Below are 17,987 nucleotides of genomic sequence, written 5' to 3'. Positions count from 1 at the left end.
TTGTGAGAAATTTGCTGCAGATTTGAAGGGCTATTGCTGTTGACTTGTCAGAAATTTGCAGCAGACTTGCAGAGCTCTTGCTATTGACTTGCCAGAAATTGACTAGACACTTGCAGAGCTCTTGCAGTTGACTTGCCAGAAATTGACTACAAACTTGCAGAGTTCTTGCAGTTGACTTGCCAGAAATTGACAATAGACTTGCAAAGCTCTTGTAGTTGACTTGCCAAAAATTGGCTACAAACTTGCAGAGCTCTTGCAGTTGACTTGCCAGAATGCTCTTGCTAGAGACTTGCCAGGTAAACTTGCTGCAAGTTGAAAAAGTGTCAACTAGAACTTTTGCTGCAATTATGATGCAAGTAAACACACTTGCCAGTGAACACTTGCAGCAAGTTATACCGACTTACAGCAAAAGTTAGCTACAAGTTTGTGGCAAGTTATCCTTGCTATCTGGGATGGAGGTTGTTAGTGATGAAACTTCCGGATCCCCACCGATGCCCTTAGTCACACTTGAAAATAGACAGATTACTGTAATTGAAAAACCTTTCGAAGAAAATACAGAAGGTATGGTAAATTTTGACTTTTTTAGACACTCAGTAATTGATTACTCATATATAACCAAAAGTGTTTCACTTACATTTTATTTGTATAATACCCGTGAAATAATGTCCACAGATTTATTAAAATTACAACAAAGATAAATAGGTCATAAAGTTAATGTACAATGCTCTCTCTCTATCTCTCTCTCTTTTGCTGTCTCTCTCTCCCGTTCTTCTGCTCTCTGTCTCCCCTTTCTCCCCCCTCTCTTTTGCTGTCTCTATCCCCCCTCTCTCTTGATTTCTCTCTCGCCTTTCTCCCCCCTCTCTTTTGCTGTCTCTCTCCCCCCTCTCTCTTGATTTCTCTCTCCCCTTTCTCCCCTCTCTCTTTTGCTGTCTCTCTCCCTCTCTCTACTCGCTATGTCTTTTCAGCTCTCTCACGCCCGGAAACGCCAACCTCACACCACCCTCACACCCGATCAGCACTAGCAACGATTACAGGTCTCTACTGCGCAATAACAGCTTTTGAAAAACAGAAAAGGCCTATATTATATAGATATAATTTTTTTTGGTTATAGAAGCAGCAGTAGAAATTAGAACGGAAGAGCCAGATTTTGTTCTACCTATCCAAAGACCAAAAATAACAGTAGAACATTCTTCGGACTCCGATTCTGTGGGTTTTGAAGGTTGGTTTTGGTATTTGTAATATAATGATTGTGCTTTTCTATAAGCATCTTTATTTGAATATGGTAATCCATTTCATTAATTTGTTTTATTCATAGATGATGTTGAAGCCGAAGAATCTACTTCCACAAGAAACATTGGTACACGTACAGTGGGGCAAAAAAGTATTTAGTCAGCCACCAATTGTGCAAGTTCTCCCACTTAAGAAGATGAGAGAGGCCTGTAATTTTCATCATAGGTATACCTCAACTATGAGAGACCAAATGTGGAAACAAATCCAGACAATCACATTGTCTGATTTGGAAAGAATTTATTTGCAAATTATGGTGGAAAATAAGTATTTGGTCAATATCAAAAGTTCATCTCAATACTTTGTTATATATCCTTTTTTGGCAATGACAGAGGTCAAACGTTTTCTGTAAGTCTTCAAAAGGTTGTCACACACTGTTGCTGGTATGTTGGCCCATTCCTGCATGCAGATCTCCTCTAGAGCAGTGATGTTTTGGGGCTGTTGCTGGGCAACACAGACTTTCAACTCCCTCCAAAGGTTTTCTATGGGGTTGAGATAGACCTTGAAATGCTTCTTACGAAAGCCACTCCTTTGTTGCCCGGGCGGTGTGTTTGGGATCATTGTCATGCTGAAAGACCCAGCCACGTTTCATCTTCAATGCCCTTGCTGATGGAAGGAGGTTTGCACTCAAAATCTCACGATACATGGCCCCATTCATTCTTTCATGTACACGGATCAGTCGTCCTGTTCCCTTTGCAGAGAAACAGCCCCAAAAGCATGATTTTGCAACCCCCATGCTTCACAGTAGGTATGGTGTTCTTTGGTTGCAAATCAGCATTCTCTCTCCTCCAAACACGACACGACAAGTTGTGTTTCTACCAAACAGTTCTACTTTGGTTTCATCTGACCATATGACATTCTCCCAATCTGCTTCTGGATCATCCAAATGCTTTCTAGCATACTTCAGACGGACCCGGACATGTACTGGCTTAAGCAGGGGGACACGTCTGGCACTGCAGAATCTGAGTCTCTGGCGGCGTAGTGTGTTACTGATGGTATCCTTTGTTACGTTGGTCCCAGCTCTCTGCAGGTCATTCACTAGGTCCCCCCGTGTGGTTCTGGGATGTTTGCTCACCATTCTTGTGATCATTTTGACCCCATGGGGTGAGATCTTGCGTGGAGCCCAAGATCGAGGGAGATTATCAGTGGTCTTGTATGTCTTCCATTTTCTAATTATTGCTCCCACAATTGATTTCTTCACACCAAGCTGCTTGCCTATTGCAGAATCAGTCTTCCCAGCCTGGTGCAGATCTACAATTTTGTTTCTGGTGTCCATCGACAGCTCTTTGGTCTTCACCATAGTGGAGTTCGGAGTGGGATTGTTTGAGGTTGTGCACATGTGTCTTTTATACTGATAACAAGTTCAAACAGGTGCCATTAATACAGGTAATGAGTGGAAGACAGAGGAGCCTCTTAAAGAAGAAGATACAGGTCTGTGAGAGCCAGAAATCTTGCTTGTTGTAGGTGACCAAATACTTATTTTCCACCATAATATGCAAATAAATTCTTTCCAAATCAGACAATGTGATTGTCTGGATTTGCTTCCACATTTTGTCTCTCATAGTTGAGGTATACCTATGATGAAAATTACAGGCCTCTCTCATCTTCTTAAGTGGGCGAACTTGCACAACTGGTGGCTGACTAAATACTTTTTTGCCCCACTGTAAGTACAAATTATTTACTTTTGTTTTTAGCCATCATTATTATTTTGTTTTTATAAATATATATATATATATATATATTTATTTATCTATATATATGAATATATATATATATATTAAAAAATGTATACATATATATATATATAGATATATAAATATATATATATATATATATATATATATATATTTAGTAACAAATATTTATACATTGTAGGATGTTCGTGGAAATGTTCTTTATACAAAACGCATTTGGATACAGCATAAAATTTGAAACATCTTTCTAATTTACTGATATTGTCAATATACAAACTTAGATAATTGGAGTAAATTATAAAGTGTATTCCAATTCTCAGTTCTATATGAAGCATGTAATGTTGATTGTCACATTAATATATATTATAAACTTCAGTTTATAAAAATTGTACAAAATGAATGTTAAATCTTACTAACAATTTTTTAATAAATGTTTTTATCTTTAAAAGAGGTTGTGGAAGAAGAACTTGGACTCATCTCAAGAGAGACGATAATCGCAGAATTTGATCGGTTAGAAGTCATGATGCATACAATAACAAGAAGCATCCAAAATTTTAGAAGAGCCATAATGGAGCAAATGTATTAAAAAAAAAAAAAAAAAATAACCCTGAAAATTTAACTTTCTATGTTTCAATTATATTTGCATTTTTGGTTTAGTTTCTATAAAAAATTATTATATTATAATATATGTGTCTGTTATTTTTTTAAAAAAAGGTAAAGATTAATAATAGAGAAATACATTCAAATGGCATTAATAGTTTTTAATTTAACATATGATATGTTATAAATCATAACCAACATTTATACATTAACTGTTTAAAAAACAAAAAAAACATTTTAAGAAAACCCACCCAAAAAAAAATCAATGATTCTCAATTCTTGTTTGTAAAATATTCACTAGTAATGCAAGCAACCTATTTGTCTCTTGACGTGCAAGTAAACTCTGCCTGTCAATTTCCAAACGTTCACTTTGCAGGTCACTCATCTGTTGAAAAAAAGCCCTTTGTTCATTCTGAAAATTTGTGGCTAATTGCAGAATGTTAACCAAATTTACTGATATTGCCTCTTCAGTTGGTGCTTGTGCTTCTTGTTGGATATCTTCGTGTACATCTCCAATTTCTTCTTCTGGTACTTCTACATTTGTACTTGAGGAATGTACAGGAGATGTCAACTGTATTGGTTGTAAATTCAGAACGTATTCAACATTTTCAGAATCATCTATAATAAAGATAAACAATAATTTCATTTTGACAATGCCACCTATTATAGATTACTATCATCTTTCACTGAAAATATGAAAATTAAATTTAATATTGATGAGATTTTAAAAGGGCAGAATACACATGTATCAGCATCTTTAAAGTATAATATTCCACAACAATTACATTCAAATTTTGTAATTGCTGGATATAAGCAACTTACAATTTCACTACAATTGTCAGCTTTTGTTAATTCTATTGCTATCTGTACATTATAAGCTGGAATGCAATTCTTAAAGCATCCATCATATTTTAGTTTCAGCACCATGGTCAGTGGTTCCAATAAACAAGCACTAAGCATGGTGCTGATCCTAAAATGGGATGGATGCTAAGATTTACATTCCATCTTATAAAATATAGATAGCAATATAATTAATAAAAGCTGAAAAATGTAGTGAAATTGTAAGTTGCTTATAATTTCATGCTGTATCTGAATCTACAAAAAAAATGTCATAATGTTTTAATATGATTTGCACACAAATTTTTTTTTATCTTTACCTTCAAAAAGGAGCAAAGTTTCCTCTCCTTCAATATTCTGATCATTATCATTCTCTTCTTAAAAAAAAAAAAAAAATAAAAAAAAAAAAAAATTATAGAGGCAAAATACATATAGCACACTCTTGAGGGACAATATAGGCACAAATACCTACCAACTTCTTGCAGGACGCTGCTGCAAGCGGCAATCTCTGTTAATGCATGAGCATCTGATTGTGTAGGTGGGGATCCTAAAAAAAAAAAGGGTAATCAATAGCCAAGATTAATGTAATATATCCATTAAAGTGAAATAGGCAATGCACAAAATTGGAAATATATTACTGCATTATTTAAGTTACTTCCATTACAAACAAAAAGTGAAAAACAGATTGAACATCGAATGTGCTTTTCAACAAAAGTTTCAAAGAAAACAAAAATAAATTTTAATATAAGGAAAAAAATTGTATTTGAAATCAATCACCAGTAATGAGTGAGGAGAATGAAAACATTTATCAATTTCAATTAGGATTTAAATACTTCATTAGCAATATAAATATAATAATAATAATAATAGTTTACCTGCATAATCGTCTGTGTCTCCTTGCACTTCAATTCCCTCCACAACCTCAGGCCCCATCAAATTAAGAACTTTCTTCTCATACTCCATTAGATCAGCAGTATATCCTGGACCACCCCCTGTACCTCTTGCTGAACGTTTTTCTTTGCATAGTTTCATTTTAATTATTCTTTTTATATTCGAAAAACGTTTTTTACAATTATTTACATTTTTGGGGTTTATACCCTGTGCAGATACCTCCTGGCTTATATCTTGCCATATCTGCCTTTTACGTGCCATAGGTGTCTGCCTGCTTCTACAGCCTAGCAGGACATCATAGTGATTTAAAATTTTGTCTACAAGAACATTGTTTTGAGATAGGCTAAAATATATATTTCGACCACCTTTTGTTTTGCTGGCAGTTGATGCGTTTTCCTGTAGGCCAGCAGCAGACATAATAAATAAATAAATAAATAATTTAATGTATAAAAAAATATATCAATTATTTTTTGGATTAAAAATTATAAATATATAAATTAAAAAAAAGATTGGAGTAGAAAAATATTGATATATTAATAAATACGATATATATATAAATCTCTGTAAATATATTGCACCAAAAAAAAATTAAAAATAAAAATATATATTATGAAAAAGAACAATGAAAAGAAGATAGTTTTAGCGACCAAATGAGGGCAACTTTACAGTGTGCAGAAGCGCCAAAAAAGGGGCAGAATAAAAACAACTTTAATCATAAATAAGAAATAACAATAAGAAACAATCACGTGTTTAATTTCTTTTATTTAAATAGGACAATAACAATAATAACAATGAAACTATTCTCGGAAGTAAAAGTCATGATAATTACTTGCGAGTGATAAATAGTGAATAAATAAATAAAGTGAAAATCATTGCATTCTCCAAGAAACTATACTAGTCATTCGCTTGTCATCGCAAAAAACTTTTGCACGAAATTTGTCTAAACAATATTAATAAATATTGGCGAATAATTGGATTTCGGAAATTGCGAATAGCTATGAAAATTTCCGCGATTTTTTTTTGCGCATTTTTTCGGAGCTTGATAAATCTTGCCCTTTGTCTGACTTTACCGACTATGCAAATTAGTTGGCAGTTCTGGAGAAAGGCATGCTGGGAGATATAATATTTAACCTTCTGGATCACAAAACATCTTTTACTGTCTGTTGTCTCAGATGAAAATGACCAGTTCAACAAGTTTAATGTTGCTCTGATATAGGGGTGAAAGAAAACTGTTTGAAGCCTCCCTAAGTTAAAAATGTCCTGGATTGAGAACTATAAATACCAGTTAGTTTACTAGGGATAATTGGCCGGTTAGCTGTCCTGCATTCTTGACTGGCTCAGTCTCATTGCTGCAATATATGTGTGACTCCCATTATAACCCTCCACTGTAGATAAAGTGGCTTTTGGGTCAAAATGTGGTGTTTCTTATAGAAACCCCTCCCTGAATGTGTGCAGAGTGGGTGAGTAGGTAACAGGGACAGTGTAGCACCTTAAGGAGTTAGTAGTATAGGGACAGAGAGTTGAATGTGGCAGTCTAATGGGGTTGAAGTCCATGTCAAGATGCTTGAAAATGGCCATTTTTTTTATATATATCAGCAGTGAGAGACAGGGATGTTGGGAAATGTAATATTTAACATTCAGCATAGCAATATGGACCCCAACCCCCAGAATGTGATCTTTATGGCCCTTTTATGTTCCACAGTAGCTTACGCCAGTATATCATATTGCACGCGTAACATAAACATAAAAAAAAAAATGTTGAAGTCATACGTAAAAATCTAAACCGGAATTTTTTTTAACCCAAATGTTAAAACACCATTTAAAACCATCCCCCACATCACAAATACTAAATAAACATATTAACCTCTAAACTGCCATCCCCATACATCGCAATCACTAATAAAATGTATTAACCCCTAAACCGCCATCCCCATACATCGCAATCACTAATAAAACATATAAACCCCTAAACCGCCATCCCCCGACATCGCAAACACCTTATCAACTTGTTAACCCCTAATCCGCCAACCCCCCATAATGCAAACACCCAATTAACCTATTAGCCCCTAATCTGCCAGCCCCCACAATGCAAACACCCAATTAACCTATTAACCCCTAATCCTCTTACCCCCACAGCACAAAGCATTAAACTAAAAACAAAGCCCCGTAACCTGACACCCCCTAACTTAACCCCAATTAAAATACACTGAAATAAAATTAAAAATATACTAACTACCTAAAAAGCATTAAAAAATTACAAACAAAAAAAACCTGCATTACAAAAAACCCAAACATTACATAAAATAAAAAACCCTAAGATTACTGAAAAAACAAAACTAAGATTACAGAAAATATAAAAAAAATACCCTTGCAGAGAATAAAACAACCCTAAGATTACTGAAAACCAAAAACCTAACCTTACAAAAATAACAAACGGCCAGATTACGAGTTTTGCGTTATGAGCTGTGCGGTGCTAACATGCAGTTTATTCTCACCGCTCACTTACCTACAGTGCTGGTATTACAGGTTTTTACAAACCCGGCGTTAACAGGCAAGAAGTGAGCGTAGAGCAAAATTGAGCTCCATACCACACTCCAATACCAGCGATGCTTAAATCAGGGGTGAGCTGGTCGTAAGGCAGCCCCATTGATTCTGATGGGGAAACTAAAGTTATATTTACACCTAACACCCTAACATGAACCCCAAGTCTAAACACCCCTAAACTTACACTTATTAACCCCTAATCTGCCGCCCCCAACATTGCAGACACCTACATTATACTTATTAACCCCTAATCTGCCGCTCCGGACATCGCCGCCACCTACATTATATTTATTAACCCCTAACCTGCTGCCCCCAACATCGCCGCTACCTACATTATATTTAATAACCCCTAATCTGCTGCCCCCAACATCGCCGACACCTACATTATATTTATTAACCCCCTAATCTGCCGCCTCAATGTCTCCTTAACCTACCTACACTTATTAACCCTTAATCTGCCGTCCCCAACGTCCAAACCACTATTCTAAATGTATTAACCCCTAAACCTAAGTCTAACCCTAACCCCCCTAACTTAAATATAATTCAAATAAATCTAAATAAAATTACTATCATTAACTAAATTATTCCTTTTTAAAACTAAATTCTTACCTATAAAATAAACCCTAATGGCTAGATTTAGAGTTCTGCGGCCAAAGGGGTGCGTTAGCTACGCATGCTTTTTTTTCCCCGCACCTTTTAAATACCGCTGGTATTTAGAGTTCACAGAAGGGCTGCGTTAGGCTCCAAAAAAGGGAGCGTAGAGCATATTTACCGCCACTGCAACTCTCGATACCAGCGGTGCTTACGGACGCGGCCAGCTTCAAAAACGTGCTCGTGCACGATTCCCCCATAGGAAACAATGGGGCTGTTTGAGCTGAAAAAAAACTAACACCTGCAAAAAAGCAGCGTTCAGCTCCTAACGCAGCCCCATTGTTTCCTATGGGGAAACATTTCCTAAGTCTGCACCTAACACCCTAACATGTACCCCGAGTCTAGACACCACTAACCTTACACTTATTAACCTCTAATCTGCCGCCCCCGCTATCGCTGACCCCTGCATATTATTATTAACCCCTAATCTGCCGCTCCGTACACCGCCGCAACCTACGTTATCCCTATGTACCCTAATCTGCTGCCCCTAACACCGCACACCCCTATATTATATTTATTAACCCCTAATCTGCTGCCCCCGCTATCGCTGACCCCTGCATATTATTATTAACCCCTAATCTGCCGCTCCGTACACCGCCGCAACCTACGTTATCCCTATGTACCCCTAATCTGCTGCCCCTAACACCGCCGACCCCTATATTATATTTATTAACCCCTAATCTGCCGCCCCCAACGTCGCCTCCACCTACCTACAATTATTAACCCCTAATCTGCCGACTGCACCGCACCGCTACTCTAATAAATGTATTAACCCCTAAAGCTAAGTCTAACCCTAACACTAACACCCCCCTAAGTTAAATATAATTTAAATCTAACGAAATAAATTAACTCTTATTAAATAAATTATTCCTATTTAAAGCTAAATACTTACCTGTAAAATAAATCCTAATATAGCTACAATATAAATTATAATTATATTGTAGCTATTTTAGGATTAATATTTATTTTACAGGCAACTTTGTATTTATTTTAACCAGGTACAATAGCTATTAAATAGTTAATAACTATTTAATAGCTACCTAGTTAAAATAATTACAAAATTACCTGTAAAATAAATCCTAACCTAAGTTACAATTAAACCTAACACTACACTATCAATAAATAAATCAAATAAACTACCTACAATTATCTACAATTAAACCTAACACTACACTATCAACAAATTAATTAAATACAATACCTACAAATAAATACAATGAAATAAACTAACTAAAGTACAAAAAATAAAAAAGAACTAAGTTACAAAAAATAAAAAAATATTTACAAACATTAGAAAAATATTACAACAATTTTAAACTAATTACACCTACTCTAAGCCCCCTAATAAAATAACAAAGACCCCCAAAATAAAAAAATGCCCTACCCTATTCTAAAATTAAAATAGAAAAGCTCTTTTACCTTACCAGCCCTGAAAAAGGCCCTTTGCGGGGCATGCCCCAAAGAATTCAGCTCTTTTGTCTGTAAAAAAAAAACATACAATACCCCCCCCAACATTACAACCCACCACCCACATACCCCTAATCTAACCCAAACCCCCCTTAAATAAACCTAACACTAAGCCCCTGAAGATCTCCCTACCTTGTCTTCACCACGCCGGGTTCACCGATCGATCCAGAAGAGCCTCCAATGTCTTGATCCAAGCCCAAGCGGGGGGCTGAAGATGTCCATGATCCGGCTAAAGTCTTCATCCAAGCGGGAGCTGAAGAGGTCCATGATCCGACTGAAGTCTTCTATCAAGCGGCATCTTCAATCTTCTTTCTTCCGGATCCATGTAGTTCATCCTGCCAATGCGGAACATCCATCTTCACCGACGACTTCCCGACAAATGACGGTTCCTTTAAGGGACGTCATCCAAGATGGCGTCCCTCGAATTCCGATTGGCTGATAGGATTCTATCAGCCAATCGGAATTAAGGTAGGAAAATTCATCAGCCAATCAGATTCAAGTTCAATCCGATTGGCTGATCCGATCAGCCAATCAGATTAAGCTCGCATTAGAGCTTAGCTTTAGGGATTAATACATTTATTATAGTAGCGGTGTGGTCCGGTCGGCAGATTAGGGGTTAATAATTGTAGGTAGGTGGAGGCGACGTTGGGGGCAGCAGATTCGGGGTTAATAAATATAATATAGGGGTCGGCTGTGTTAGAGGCAGCAGATTAGGGGTACATAGGTATAATGTAGGTTGCGGCGGTGTACGGAGCGGCAGATTAGGGGTTAAAAAAAATATGCAGGTGTCAGCGATAGCGGGGGCGGCAGATTAGGGGTTCATAAATATTATGTAGGTGTCGCGGTATTAGGGGCAGCAGATTAGGGGTACATAGGGATAACGTAGGTGGCGGAGGTGTGCGGTCGGCAGATTAGGGGTTAAAAAAATTTCATAGAGTGGCGGCGATGTGGGGGGGCCTCGGTTTAGGGGTACATAGGTAGTTTATGGGTGTTAGTGTACTTTAGAGCACAGTAGTTAAGAGCTTTATAAACCGGCGTTAGCCCATAAAGCTCTTAACTCCTGTGCTCTAAAGTACACTAACTAAATAAATAAAAATTCAAATAAATAATAAATTCAAATTAGTTTGGATTTATTTGTTACATTCGGATGGCCATGGACTAACCACGATTACACTAGTAGTTTACAGTATATTAGGTTATATCACTCTGCTATGAGTTACACCTAATATTACAGTACATAATACTAATCTAATACACAGCACATCCAAACTAACACATACCGAACTTCCGAATTTACAAATCGAATCCGAACCAAATACATCCAAATTTATTTTAATCCGAATGAATCAGAAACAAATGCATTTGAATGTATCCGAATTTGAATCGATCCTAAAACGAAATTCTAAAACATCCAAAACTAATTTTTCTGCCGCGCACAAGTCTAATTTATACTGGTAGAAACCTCATTTATCTTTAAATAATATTTGTAATGTCACATAGTCTTGTCTGCAGGTAACTCACATGAAATGTAACAAACAAGACTTAGTTTTTCTAAGAGAAATAAAACTCTTCTTTGTCTGTATTTTGCCTAACAACTCAACCAACATGAAAGAAATGTGCAAATAAGAGCAGGATTACAAGTGAGGTGCCAATAATGACACTAGCGTTATTGTGATTGTTTGCTCCCCTTCCCATTGCACCTGCTATTGGAGGAGCTGGGTGGTGTGATTAATAATGACTTATCAGATCTATTTCTCCTATCTAGGAATGTTCCGATTATATTAGCTGTTACACTTAGCAAGAGCTTCACTTTCCCTTTGTCTGTAAGGGAAGTTCTGCTAGCAGTGAATTAGAGATCAGCCTGTGAAGGGTTAGCCATTGTTTGGATATTTGGTCTGGTCTCTGTTATTTCTTCTTCTGGCACACAACACATTGGCTGAAGTTCCACAAAAATATTACCAGTGCCTTAAACACCAATAACCTACAACGTCTGAACAAATTACTAGTGCCTAGAGCTGTATAACTACAGAAAAAAAACAATACATGGAAAGTCTCAATATATTACCAGTGCCTAGGGCAGCACATCAACAGAAAAGGCAAAACACTTGAAAAGCCCCTTAACTAGAAGATCTATTATTAGATGAGGAGCGACAGACAGCTATTGTGGTGATGGGGCCCTTGGATAAAGGTACATGCCCTGTATACAAACTCATTAGCACAATGCTAAATAAATGTGACTGTGATGAATATGGTATGTTAAAGAAGTAACAAGATAATAATCTCTTATAGAAATGGTATAAAAGGGCATTTCCCTAAACAAACATGGCAGGTCTGTTCTCACATGGCCTAATTACACATCTGTACAGATGGTTTTGTTTATGTGGCTTTTTATTTCAAATGTAAACCTTTCTATCTCAGCAACTTTATGATCACCCCCCCCCCAAGCAAAATAATGCACTACCAGAAATAAAATCTATTTTATAAAGATTAAGCCTCTTAATTAGAAGTAAGATCTATTATTGTTTGAAACAATTGCCTTTTTTCCATTCTTAGTCTGTTTAGTCTTAAATCATTGCTGTTCCTATGTCTTCTCATGAAACAAGACAATATTTTTACACTGCAATTGCAGATACATGGAAAACCACTGTAACATATTACTATTCACTTGCTGTAATGTAATTTTGTCTGACTTTACCGACTATGCAAATTAGTTGGCAGTTCTGGAGAAAGGCATGCTGGGAGATATAATATTTAAACTTCTGGATCACAAAACATCTTTTACTGTCTGTTGTCTCAGATGAAAATGACCAGTTCAACAAGTTTAATGTTGCTCTGATATAGGGGTGAAAGAAAACTGTTTGAAGCCTCCCTAAGTTAAAAATGTCCTGGATTGAGAACTATAAATACCAGTTAGTTTACTAGGGATAATTGGCCGGTTAGCTGTCCTGCATTCTTGATTGGCTCAGCCTCATTGCTGCAATATATGTGTGACTCCCATTATAACCCTCCACTGTAGATAAAGTGGCTGTTGGGTCAAAATGTGGTGTTTCTTATAGAAACCCCTCCCTGAATGTGTGCAGAGTGGGTGAGTAGGTAACAGGGACAGTGTAGCACCTTAAGGAGTTAGTAGTATAGGGACAGAGAGTTGAATGTGGCAGTCTAATGGGGTTGAAGTCCATGTCAAGATGCTTGAAAATGGCCATTTTTTTTATATATATCAGCAGTGAGAGACAGGGATGTTGGGAAATGTAATATTTAACATTCAGCATAGCAATATGGACCCCAACCCCCAGAATGTGATCTTTATGGCCCTTTTATGTTCCACAGTAGCTTATGCCAGTATATCATATTGCACGCGTAACATAAACATAAAAAAAAAAATGTTGAAGTCACACGTAAAAATCTAAACCGGAATTTTTTTTAACCCAAATGTTAAAACACCATTAAAAACCATCCCCCACATCACAAATACTAAATAAACATATTAACCCCTAAACCGCCATCCCCATACATCGCAATCACTAATAAAATTTATTAACCCCTAAACCGTCATCCCCATACATCGCAATCACTAATAAAACATATAAACCCCTAAACCGCCATCCCCCGACATCGCAAACACCTTATTAACTTGTTAACCCCTAATCCGCCAACCCCCCACAATGCAAACACCCAATTAACCTATTAGCCCCTAATCTGCCAGCCCCCACAATGCAAACACCCAATTAACCTATTAACCCCTAATCCTCTTACCCCCACAGCACAAAGCATTAAACTAAAAACAAAGCCCCGTAACCTGACACCCCCTAACTTAACCCCAATTAAAATACACTGAAATAAAATTAAAAATATACTAACTACCTAAAAAGCATTCAAAAATTACAAACAAAAAAAACCTGCATTACAAAAAACCCAAACATTACATAAAATAAAAAACCCTAAGATTACTGAAAAAACAAAACTAAGATTACAGAAAATATAAAAAAATACCCTTGCAGAGAATAAAACAACCCTAAAATTACTGAAAACCAAAAACCTAACCTTACAAAAATAACAAACGGCCAGATTACGAGTTTTGCGTTATGAGCTGTGCGGTGCTAACGTTCAGTTTATTCTCACCGCTCACTTACCTACTGTGCTGGTATTACAGGTTTTTACAAACCCGGCATTAACAGGCAAGAAGTGAGCGTAGAGCAAAATTGAGCTCCATACCACACTCCAATACCAGCGCTGCTTAAATCAAGGGTGAGCTGGTCGTAAGGCAGCCCCATTGATTCCGATGGGGAAACTAAAGTTATATTTACACCTAACACCCTAACATGAACCCCAAGTCTAAACACCCCTAATCTTACACTTATTAACCCCTAATCTGCCGCCCCCAACATTGCAGACACCTACATTATACTTATTAACCCCTAATCTGCCGCTCCGGACATCGCCGCCACCTACATTATATTTATTAACCCCTAATCTGCTGCCCCCAACATCGTCGCCACCTACATTATATTTAATAACCCCTAATCTGCTGCCCCCAACATCGCCGACACCTACATTATATTTATTAACCCCCTAATCTGCCGCCCCAATGTCTCCTTAACCTACCTACACTTATTAACCCTTAATCTGCCGTCCCCAACGTCCAAACCACTATTCTAAATGTATTAACCCCTAAACCTAAGTCTAACCCTAACCCCCCTAACTTAAATATAATTCAAATAAATCTAAATAAAATTACTATCATTAACTAAATTATTCCTTTTTAAAACTAAATACTTACCTATAAAATAAACCCTAACGGCTAGATTTAGAGTTCTGCGGCCAAAGGGGTGCGTTAGCTACGCATGCTTTTTTTCCCCCGCACCTTTTAAATACCGCTGGTATTTAGAGTTCACAGAAGGGCTGCGTTAGGCTCCAAAAAAGGGAGCGTAGAGCATATTTACCGCCACTGCAACTCTCGATACCAGCGGTGCTTACGGACGCGGCCAGCTTCAAAAACGTGCTCGTGCACGATTCCCCCCTAGGAAACAATGGGGCTGTTTGAGCTGAAAAAAAAAACTAACACCTGCAAAAAAGCAGCGTTCAGCTCCTAACGCAGCCCCATTGTTTCCTATGGGGAAACACTTCCTAAGTCTGCACCTAACACCCTAACATGTACCCCGAGTCTAAACACACCTAACCTTACACTTATTAACCCCTAATCTGCCGCCCCCGCTATCGCTGACCCCTGCATATTATTATTAACCCCTAATCTGCCGCTCCGTACACCGCCGCAACCTACGTTATCCCTATGTACCCCTAATCTGCTGCCCCTAAAACCGCAGACCCCTATATTATATTTATTAACCTCTAATCTGCTGCCCCGCTATCGCTGACCCCTGCATATTATTATTAACCCAAAATCTGCCGCTCCGTACACCGCCGCAACCTACGTTATCCCTATGTACCCCTAATCTGCTGCCCCTAACACTGCCGACCCCTATATTATATTTATTAACCCTTAATCTGCCGCCCTCAACGTCGCCTCCACCTACCTACAATTATTAACCCCTAATCTGCCGACCGGACCGCACCACTACTCTAATAAATGTATTAACCCCTAAAGCTAAGTCTAACCCTAACACTAACACCCCCGTAACTTAAATATAATTTAAATCTAACGAAATAAATTAACTCTTATTAAATAAATTATTCCTATTTAAAGTTAAATACTTACCTGTAAAATAAATCCTAATATAGCTACAATATAAATTATAATTATATAGTAGCTATTTTAGGATTAATATTTATTTTACAGGCAACTTTGTATTTATTTTAACCAGGTACAATAGCTATTAAATAGTTAATAACTATTTAATAGCTACCTAGTTAAAATAATTACAAAATTACCTGTAAAATAAATCCTAACCTAAGTTACAATTAAACCTAACACTACACTATCAATAAATAAATTAAACTACCTACAATTATCTACAATTAAACCTAACACTACACTATCAATAAATTAATTAAATACAATACCTACAAATAAATACAATGAAATAAACTAACTAAAGTACAAAAAATAAAAAAGAACTAAGTTACAAAAAATAAAAAAATATTTACAAACATTAGAAAAATATTACAACAATTTTAAACTAATTACACCTACTCTAAGCCCCCTAATAAAATAACAAAGACCCCCAAAATAAAAAATGCCCTACCCTATTCTAAAATTAAAATAGAAAAGCTCTTTTACCTTACCAGCCCTGAAAAGGGCCCTTTGCGGGGCATGCCCCAAAGAATTCAGCTCTTTTGCCTGTAAAAAAAAAAAAATACAATACCCCCCCCCCAACATTACAACCCACCACCCACATACCCCTAATCTAACCCAAACCCCCCTTAAATAAACCTAACACTAAGCCCCTGAAGATCTCCCTACCTTGTCTTCACCACGCCGGGTTCACCGATCGATCCAGAAGAGCCTCCGATGTCTTGATCCAAGCCCAAGCGGGGGGCTGAAGATGTCCATGATCCGGCTAAAGTCTTCATCCAAGCGGGAGCTGAAGAGGTCCATGATCCGACTGAAGTCTTCTATCAAGCGGCATCTTCAATCTTCTTTCTTCCGGATCCATGTAGTTCATCCCGCCGACGCGGAACATCCATCTTCACCGACGACTTCCCGACAAATGACGGTTCCTTTAAGGGACGTCATCCAAGATGGCGTCCCTCGATTTCCAATTGGCTGATAGGATTCTATCAGCCAATCGGAATTAAGGTAGGAAAATTCTGATTGGCTGATGAAATCAGCCAATCAGATTCAAGTTCAATCCGATTGGCTGATCCGATCAGCCAATCAGATTGAGCTCGCATTAGAGCTTAGCTTTAGGGGTTAATACATTTATTATAGTAGCGGTGTGGTCCGGTCGGCAGATTAGGGGTTAATAATTGTAGGTGGGGGGGCGGAGCAAGATGGCTGCCTGAGCGGTCGCACATATACAGAGTTCTGCTCATATGAAATTCATGGCCACATTTTAGATCGCTCAGGGATGCCCAAAAGCTCACGAAGTGGCGGCTAAGACCATCGAGATACACAGGAGAAGTTTTGATGAGGTAAAGAGGAGTCGAAAGGACATGGAACTACTTTATATTGCTTACATCTTCCATGCTATACTCTAAGGGAGCGGCCATCTTGAAGCACTCATACTGCGGTAATACTGTTTTTTATAGTTGCGCAGAGAAGACACTTATTCTATAATTAATCCCTTTATATAACCGCCTTGACGCCTGAACTACAAAATATGACAAGCCTAAATAGCTTTGTGGAGACCCTAGGATGTATCCTTGCGGAGCACCATGCTGCTCTTGAGGGACTTTTGACTAATGCGCTCAGACACGGGGTTTCTTGTGTCTCCCAGCGATGTGGACGTCTTGAGCCTGCTTTGACCGGAGATGCGCATACTTGTGCTGCAGGTCTCATGTGCCTGGATAGTGTTCCGGCTGGCTTTGTTAAGGATTCGGTCCCTGTTATAACGGAGCCGGTGTTTGTGCATAAAGGGGCTCTGAATGTGGCTCAGCAAGATAGCAAGTACATGGGGCTTAGCGTACTCAGCACAGGCATTACTAAGCCGGCCCTCACATTAGGCTCAACAGCCAGAGCACAGGAGCAAAAAAAGACTAAGGATACCGTGCGCGCCAAATGCAGAAAGGAAATATGGCCGCAATTTTTCTCCCTCTTGCAGGATCTGCACTTCTCTTCCTGTCCAGATCTATTGGAAGTTTTTAGTGAGAACGACTCAATGGGGGAGAGGAAAACTACCCACTTGATGCTTGATAAAGGAGAAACCTCTACGAAGTTGATCCAGTACAGGATGATGGTTGCTTCTCTCCCACGATCTCTCCAAATGTATAACCCGGACTCTCACAATATAACCAGTGGGAAGGATTGATAGTGAGTCTCTCATGGAACATTACTTATTTTGAGATAGGATAATTGGTAACTTTTAAATGTCCCTAAGTTGGCGAGTAGTGAGTGTCCAA

General features: G+C 37.9%; 1 long non-coding RNA gene across 1 annotated transcript; it reads left to right on the top strand.

Moving 5' to 3' along the window:
• Positions 1-489: 489 nt before the first annotated feature.
• On the top strand, positions 490-1,166 carry LOC128635931 (uncharacterized). Its single transcript, XR_008398621.1, has 3 exons — positions 490-561; positions 966-1,034; positions 1,112-1,166. It is a non-coding gene; the product is annotated as an uncharacterized LOC128635931 (long non-coding RNA).
• Positions 1,167-17,987: the final 16,821 nt, after the last annotated feature.

The sequence above is a fragment of the Bombina bombina genome, chromosome 7 (genome assembly GCF_027579735.1).
Source record: "Bombina bombina isolate aBomBom1 chromosome 7, aBomBom1.pri, whole genome shotgun sequence".
Lineage (NCBI taxonomy): Eukaryota > Metazoa > Chordata > Amphibia > Anura > Bombinatoridae > Bombina > Bombina bombina.
The sequence above is the reverse complement of the archived record's forward strand: the minus strand, read 5'-3'. Positions and strand labels throughout refer to the sequence as shown.